This window comes from Staurois parvus, unplaced genomic scaffold (assembly GCF_062004578.1).
Source record: "Staurois parvus isolate SC_StPar_1 unplaced genomic scaffold, SC_StPar_1.0 ptg000231l, whole genome shotgun sequence".
Classification (NCBI taxonomy): Eukaryota; Metazoa; Chordata; class Amphibia; order Anura; family Ranidae; genus Staurois; species Staurois parvus.
Genome location: NW_028318027.1, coordinates 1,113,905 through 1,122,500, shown reverse-complemented (window position 1 = coordinate 1,122,500; position 8,596 = coordinate 1,113,905).

Genomic DNA, 8,596 nt, shown 5'->3' with positions numbered 1-8,596 from the left:
TTTGTTGGCTGCGCATCCATGAACCGTTGATACAAGGCAGGATAGATCCATGATTTCATGTTGTTTACGTCAAATTCTGACCCTACTATCTGAATGTTGCAGCTGAAATTAAGACCCTTCAGACCAGGCAACATTTTTCCAATCTTCTATTTTCCAATTTTGGTGAGCCTGTGTAAATTGTAGCCTCCGTATCATGTTCTTAGCTGACAGGCACCCGGAGTGGTCTTCTGTTTCTGGAGCACATCTGCTTCAAGGTTTGTTGTTCATTTAGAGATGGTATTATGCATACCTTGGTTGTAACGAGTGGTAATTTGAGTTACTGTTTCCTCTCTATCATCTTGAACCAGTTTGTCCATTCTCCTCTGACATCAACAAGACATTTTACTCCACAAAACTGCCTCTCACTGGATATTTTCTCTTTCTCTGACCATTCTATGTAAACCCTAGAAATAGTTGTGCATGAAGATCCCAGTAGATCAGCAGTTGAAATACTCAGACCAGCCCGTCTGGCACCAACAACCATGCCACATTCAAAGTCATTTAAATCCCCTTTCTTACCCATTCTGATGCTCAGTTTTAAATTCAGCACGTTGTCTTCACCACATCTAGATGCCTAAATGCATTGAGTTGCTGCCATATGATTGGCTGATTAGCTATTTGTGTTACTAAGAAATTGAACAGGTGCACCTAATAAAGTGGCGGTGAGTACATGTCAAAATGAGAACATACTCATTACCATCTTCTGACGTGTATACGTTGAGAAAATCTTAATTACGAACTTTATCAGGCCTGAGAAAGAAATCTGAGCTGGGTTGTAAAAGTATCCCTATCCTTCAAACGTACAGGCTTACAACACCTCAACCTTCTGAATATAGGCAGGCAAAATATGCAACTTTGCAAATATAAATATTTTATTATTATTTATTGTTTTTTTTTTCTTTTTAAGAGCCTCCCTAAAATGCCCAGACAATTTTCTTTAATTACTCATGCAGTTTGTCAGAAGCAATAAACTCGATGGGGGTCTACTGACAGTGTAAAGGCTTTCATGCAAGATTCCCAAGATTCATACATTCTTATAAATGGACTCTATTGAAATAAATGTGTGAAAACATTTATAAACAGACCCCCTAAGATTTTCACAACTTCCTTCTATGTGTGAGGAGTTACTAAAAGAAGCTTCTTAGGATCCATTAGATATCCATACTTCTTGGGGCTTTCTCCCATGGAATATCCTCAACTACAATGAATCTGGTCTTTTTCAGGCAACATCTGTTTTGTTTCTGGACAATGGACTAAAGATATGAGCTCTAAAGAAGTTATTTGATGGCTTCTGGTATTAAATCGACCAGGTAAGAGAAACATAACGGGTACGTACTACCATTAAAGTTCATATCCATGAATCTACTCAGTTAGCCAATATATAGACTATATGGCCAAGCCAACCAACCTTGTGGAAACAGTTTGATGAAGAACCTTTTCTGTTCCAGCATGACTGTGCCCCTGTGTACAAAGCCAGCTCCAAAAAGACATGGTGTGACCAGCTTGTTGTGGAGGAACTAGAGTGTCCTGCACAGAGCCCTGACCTCAACCCTACTGAACACCTTGGGATGAATTAGAACGCTGACTGCAAGGAGGTTTTCTCATCCAACATCAACACCTGACTTCACAAATGGACACAAAATACCACAAAAACTCCAACATCTTGTGGAAAATTTAGAAAGCGGAGGCTATATTAACTACTGAGGGAAGCCAATTCCATATTAATGGATATGGATTTGGAATGAAATTTCAAACAGGCTCATACAGTTGTCCATAAGGCTTGGTTCACATCTGTGCAGGTGGTGCCGCTGCGGGACCTGCACAAATACCTGCAGCTGCACCACCCACACAGAAAAATGCGGGCAGGTGCCATTATTTCTAATGACATGCCATGCGCACTGAAAATTGCAACCATACTGGAAACCTTGGTTCCCATGCAGGCAGCGATTTCCCAAGTAGCGCAGGGACTTCTTCCCTGCGTGTCCCAGCCAGGGCATGGGAATCCATTCAAATGAATGGGCTCTCATGCCCGCGCAAATCGCGGTCCGCACAGCCCCACAGATGTGCACCAGGGGTAACCCTTTGGCCATATAGTGTTTATATTTATATATGCATACATGTGAATGAAGAGTATTATGACCATGTGTATAGTTGCATGTGTGTGCCGACTTGTTTGTGTATGTGACCACTATGTGCGTATTCCAGACTGTTGTCATCTGCAATTGTTATTAATGCAGGGAAGGAAAGGTGTCAGTAAAGGTTTTCCTTGGAAGGCTAACACAGTGCATCAGTCAGCTACTCTGCAACGTAATTAGTGTCTGCAAAATCATTTACCTGTAATTATGTCTGATGGCGGCTCTGTTCATGTATGAAGGTGTCATGCGGGTCTTATATATATTTCCTTGTGTATGTTTTCTAAAAATACTGATCAGTCTCACAGGACTCATTAACCAGGAAGCTTCTGTTCATGTCTGTGGAATGTTTGATAAACTAATTAAAATGATCTTACCTATTAGTGTGTGTCCTAGGGAGTCATTCTCAATGTTGGTTAGTCCATGGCCTGCTAAATTCTTCCAAAATCTCCCATGACACAACAGTAATAATAAAATTAGAAAAACAAACAACTATAAACTATGCTCATACGGCACTGTGCAAATGTTGTAGGCAGGTGTGCAGAAATGCTGTACAGCAAGAAAGCTGTAAGGGAATCCTGGTGAGACGATTGGCGAATAGAAGTGCGCATGAGCACAGAAATGTGCGATCGCGCACGCGCACGTGCACACGCACGGTGAAGATTGGCTCCAGAAGAACTGTTTAAAACAGCTGACTGGTCTTCAGCTGTTCCCCATTTCCTGCTCGTTCCTGTATGATTCCCTTGTTGCTGACCCAGCTTGTTCCTGACCTGACTCTGATTACTCTCCTGCTTGATACCGGTTTCTGACTTTGGCTCTGCTCCTGACTTTGGCTTGCTTATGATTTGGTACCTCGCTGTCCGCCCGTTGATGACTCCGGCTATTCCTATGAGATTGCTCCTGTCTCCCATCCCAGGTTCCTGCCTTGCTCTGGTGCACACCTGGCGACCTACCATACCAGCTCTGTATATCACTACTGATCCTGAATCGGAGGTTCATCAGTCTTCCAAAGTCTCCAACTGCAAGAGCTGCAAAGAACATCTACTGGTGCTCTTGTCCCCCTGGTCCCTAGACACCCTCTGTTCCACTTCCAGTGGGGTCAGGGCTAGTGACACAAGTGAGGCCGACCTCGTCATTTCAGTCTCCAATCAGGTATGTAACAAAAGATTTCAAAACATATATTTTTTAATTGTTTATTTTTTTTATCAATTTTTAGAATGCAAAGCGAGTGAATAGAAGAAAAATCTAAATCAAATCTCTATATTTGGTGTGACTACCCTTTGGCTTCAAACCAGCATCAATTCTTACACTTGAGCGCTTTGTACACTTGCACAAAATTCAGGGATTTTGTAGGATTAAAGTCAGGTGTTTGAATAACCAATTATACCAAACAGGTGCTAATGATCATCAATTTCATATGTAGGTTGAAACACAGTCATTAACTGAAATAAAAACAGTTGTGTAGGAGGCTTAAAACTGGGTGGGGAACAGCCAAACTCTGCTACTAAGGTGAGATTGTGGAAGTTTGATGTCACAAGTAATACACCATGGCAAGACTGAGCACAGCAACAAGACACAAGGTAGTTATACTGCATCAGGAAGGTCTTTCCCAGGCAAGGATTTCAAAGCAGAATGGTGTAGCACCCTCCTAGATAGGTGCTATGTTCGGAAAATTTAGTTATTCATCTCTGCAGAAATCAAGGGAACCGCTTTTGATTATTTTGGTCTGCTCTAAGTTTCACAGGTTGTGGGTTTGGCTGCTTCCCCCTGCCTTCTGGATGGTTTGGAGTGTCTATCTACAGCATCAATATTTATGTGGTCCTAGTCAATCCCCGACAGCGGGTTCCCAGTTGGCGGATGGGATAGAGCATAAATAGTTTGAAGCAGAGTTGTAGCTTGAAGCCTGTGGGCCTTGATGCAAAAGTTCACCTGGGGGCCCCCCACTACCACCCACCACTTCCAACGCATGCCAAGATACTCCTACCATGATAAGATACTCAAGTGACTAAAGAGTTGTTTCAGATCTTTATTTAGATATTGAGAGGGTAATTCAAAACAATTGGAGAGATATGTTAAGATGTGAATAGTTTCTACAAAATCTTTTGAATACCCTGAAGTAGGAGTAGGCAAAATTTGAGTGGCGGATATCTACCTGAACATTATGAAATATGTCAAAGATCACCGGAGTTTGGCAACCTTTTTTTTTTCTTTCATTTCTTAAAAAGAAATTAACTAGCAAGGCCTAACTAAATAATAAGGAGATGTCACTGTAAAAAATATAAACTTAGCCTACCGTAAAAGTGGACAGTGACAGTCAGTAGAGCAGTGGACAGTATCAGTAGGGCAGTGTGTGGTGTTATAAGAGCAGTGGATGGTGTCAGTAGGGCAGTGTGTGGTGTTATAAGAGCAGTGGATGGTGTCAGTAGGGCAGTGTGTGGTGTTATAAGAGCAGTGGATGGTGTCAGTAGGGCAGTGTATGGTGTTATAAGAGCAGTGGATGGTGTCAGTAGGGCAGTGTATGGTGTTATAAGAGCAGTGGATGGTGTCAGTAGGGCAGTGTGTGGTGTTATAAGAGCAGTGGATGGTGTCAGTAGGGCAGTGTATGGTGTTATAAGAGCAGTGGATGGTGTCAGTAGGGCAGTGTATGGTGTTATAAGAGCAGTGGATGGTGTCAGTAGGGCACAGGATGGAGTCAGTAATTTTTTATCTTTGGTATTTTTTTTACCGTTTTATTTTGTTTTTTTTTACAATTCTTTAGCCACATGCCGCCCAGCCACTGTAGAAATACGGCGGCAGGGCGGCACGGCTGGGCAAAACCACGTTTTAAAACGTGTGTTTTTAAAACAGTTAAGGGGCGCGCGTGAGGCACGCCGCCGCCCTTCCTGTCCCACCGATCACGGCCACAGATGTCAGTCGCAGGGTCACAGCCGGTCGTTACCGGCTATGTCCCGGCGATTAGCGGCAATCACTGACAGGGAGCACAGCTGCAGTAGCTGTGCTTTCTGTCAGTTCCCTGACAGCTCCAGGACAGGCTGATCGGGACAGAAGAGTTTATCTGTCCCGATCAGTGGTGTTCCCTGCAGTACACACCCCCGCCCCCTAGTAAAACACTCCCCCTCTCACAGTTAACCCTTTCACTGAATAATAAACTTAACCCCTTCCTCCCCAGTGCCATTAGTACAGTGTCTTTGTATTGGTGTCACTGGGGATGTCAATGACCCAAGTCAGTTCCCCCCCAGTGTCAGAATGTCCGCCGCAGTCCCGCAGTCCCACCAAAAGTCGCTGATTGCCGCCATAAGTCGCTGATCGCCGCCATTATTAGTATAAAAAAAAATTAAAAAACTTTCACGTAAACCAATTAATTTACACGTATTGGGGTTTTGTAGCAAATATGTCGCAGAATGCATTTTGCCAAAAATTTAAATTTGATTTTTAAATTTTTAAATTTTTTTTTACTGGACATGTTTTATAGTAAAAAGTCCAAAATACTGTTTTTTTTTTCCCTCAAAATTGTCAGCCTTTTTTTTTATAGCGCAAAAAATAAAAAATGCATAGGCGATCAAATACCACCGAAAGAAAGCTCAATTTGTGGGGAAAAAAAGGATGTAAATTTCATTTATGTACTGTATTGCATGACCGTGCAATTGTCCGATAAACTAGCGCAGCGCTGTATAGCAGAAAAATGGCGTAAATTGCAGTATCTATACCATAGTTTGTAGATGCTATAACTTCACACAAAGCAATCAATATACACTTATTGGGATTTTTTTTTACCAAAAACATGGAGCAGAATACATTTTGGCCTAAATTTATAACTAACTTTAAGTTTACTATATATTTTTTATAGCTGAAAGTAAAAAATATTGTTTTTCTTCAAAATGTTTGGGCTTTTTTTGTTTATAGCGGGAAAAATAAAAAGCGCACAGGTGATCAAATACCACCGAAAGAAAGCTCTATTTGTGTGAAAAAAAGGACATAAATTTTGTTTGGAATCAGCATTGCATGACCGCGCAATTATCAGTTGAATTAGTCCAGCGCCGAGTAGCAAAAAGAGGCGTGGTCATTAATGGGGGTAAATCCTCAGGAGGGCAAGTGGTTAATATTTACTATGCTTCAATTATGAATGGACAAAATAATGTTTGGTTCCAATCACTCACTTTGTTCTTTCAGAAAAGGAAGGGGCTGATGGCATATTTATCCACTCATTCCCCCGCTCTCCATCCTGAAACATCCCCTTGTGTGCCCACAGCAGCCGAAAGGAGAGGAGAGGGGAGGAAGCGAAGAAGGGGCCCGGGCAGCAGAAAGAAGAGTAACCTGGATATATACAGATCCAGATCCACTCCATTTTCCTAATGAAGCTTCTGAATGCTGGCAGGAGGAAGCGGAGGACGACTTGGCTTTCAGCGACTGCAGGAGGAAAGTGGGGCAGATTGGGTCCTGCATATGTCATTGGTGGACGGGGATTATGGTGTGGAGTTGCTTTTCTGGGGTTGGGCTTGGCTCCTTAGTCCCAGTGAAGTATACCAAGACATTTTGGACAATTTCATGCTCACAACTTTGTGGGAAGAGTTTGGGGATGGCTCCTTCCTGTTCCAACATGACTGCGCACCAGTGCACAAAGCAAGGTCCATAAAGACATGGAGGAGCCAGTTTGGGGTGGAGGAACTTGACTGGCCTGCACAGAGTCCTGACATCAATCTGATAGAACACCTTTGAGATGAATTAGAGTGGAGACTGTGAGCCAGGCCTTCTTGTCCAACATCAATGCCTGACCTCACAAATGCACTTCTGGAAGAATGGTCAAACCTTCCCATAGACACCCTCCTAAACCTTGTGGACGGCCTTCCCAGAAGAGTTGAAGCTATTATAGCTGTAAAGGGTGAACCCTACAGACTAAGACTGGGAGTCCATTAAAATTCATGTGTGTGGAAAGGCAGGCGGCCCAATACTTTTGACGATATAGTATATATCTTGGACTTAGTCCATGCAATTTGAACCACTCATTGGAAGAAACATAGGACTCTAAAGATGTGAGAGATTTGAACCAGAGCCCGCTAAGCAAGGAGCAGACATAAATGCAACCTTGATACAAAAAAAAGGGGTAGGAGGGAGAGGAGTAGGGAAAAAAAGGAAAAGGTGAGAAGGGTAATACATCCTCCTTATCCCCAGACACAGTGGGGCAGCACCAAGCCATTTGCACCCACAACACATGCGGGAATTTATCTCTGTGCATCATAAGCCTAGGTCCTGGGAACCTCCAATGCATCTCAGCAGGATGAAAGAGCCAAATGACACACCCATCACCCTGGCAAGATTTGCCAGAATTCTGTGAAGTGGGAATAGGCAGTCCAGTGGAACCACATTTTACAAACCATTTCCTCTGCCCCCTTCTGTACACAAATCAGGCATTCCATATCCCTTATCTCCTAAATTCTCTGAAATCAGAAAAATAGGGATTGAGGTATAGGCAATTTTCAGAGTGTAGGTATACATTGATTGCTAAAAATGCTTTTACTCGATAAAACATGGAACCCATGGATACAGTATCTCATAGATGACAAGGAATAAGTTGGAAAGCCGGGCTTTGGTGCATCTCTTCCTTTACTCATCTTCTTTCTGTTGTTTACTCTTTCTCCTTGTTTCTTCTTTTTTTTGTTACCTATAGAGTTTGTTAGGAAACATTTATTCTTATTTCCATATAAAAGCATCTTCCTCAATGGAAGGCATTATTGTATATTCAATACAACAATTAGTTGTCACATTTTTGCTTCCTTTAAACCTTTGTTGTGACCAATCACAAATATAAGACAACTTGCAGACTCCATAATTCTGTGATATACTTGGAATTAAGCGTTTTATTATAAGAATGTTTTCTCTATTGCTGAACTCAAAACTATGAAAAACTATTACAAGAGAAACAAATCTACCAACAAACAATTCCTCCTTTTGATATTTCTTTTCACTGCAGCAAAACAAACTTTGACGAAAACATGGTTGTCCTTTACTTGAACGATATCTGAAGTGAAGCAAAAGATGACATAGTTACATAGTTAGTCTGGCTGAAAAAAGACAAAAGTCCATTCAGTTCAACCACTGAAAAAAAAAACAAAGTTATAATCCTACATTCACAGTTGATCCAGAGGAAGGCAAAAAACCCAGCAAAGCATGATCCTATTTGCTCCTGCAGAGGAAAAAATTCCTTTCTGATCCCCAAAGAGGCAATCAGATATTCCCTGAGTGTAGGTATACAATGACTGCTATCTTGACTGACAAAATGCTTTTACTCGATACAAAAAGGAACCCATGGATGACATGGTACTTGGTCCACTGAAAAAATGGCAGCCATACTGACCAACACAACTTATAAATTTGAGAAGACGGGGGCTTCCTGGATTGAAAATGATCTCCCAATAGAAGTAGACCTG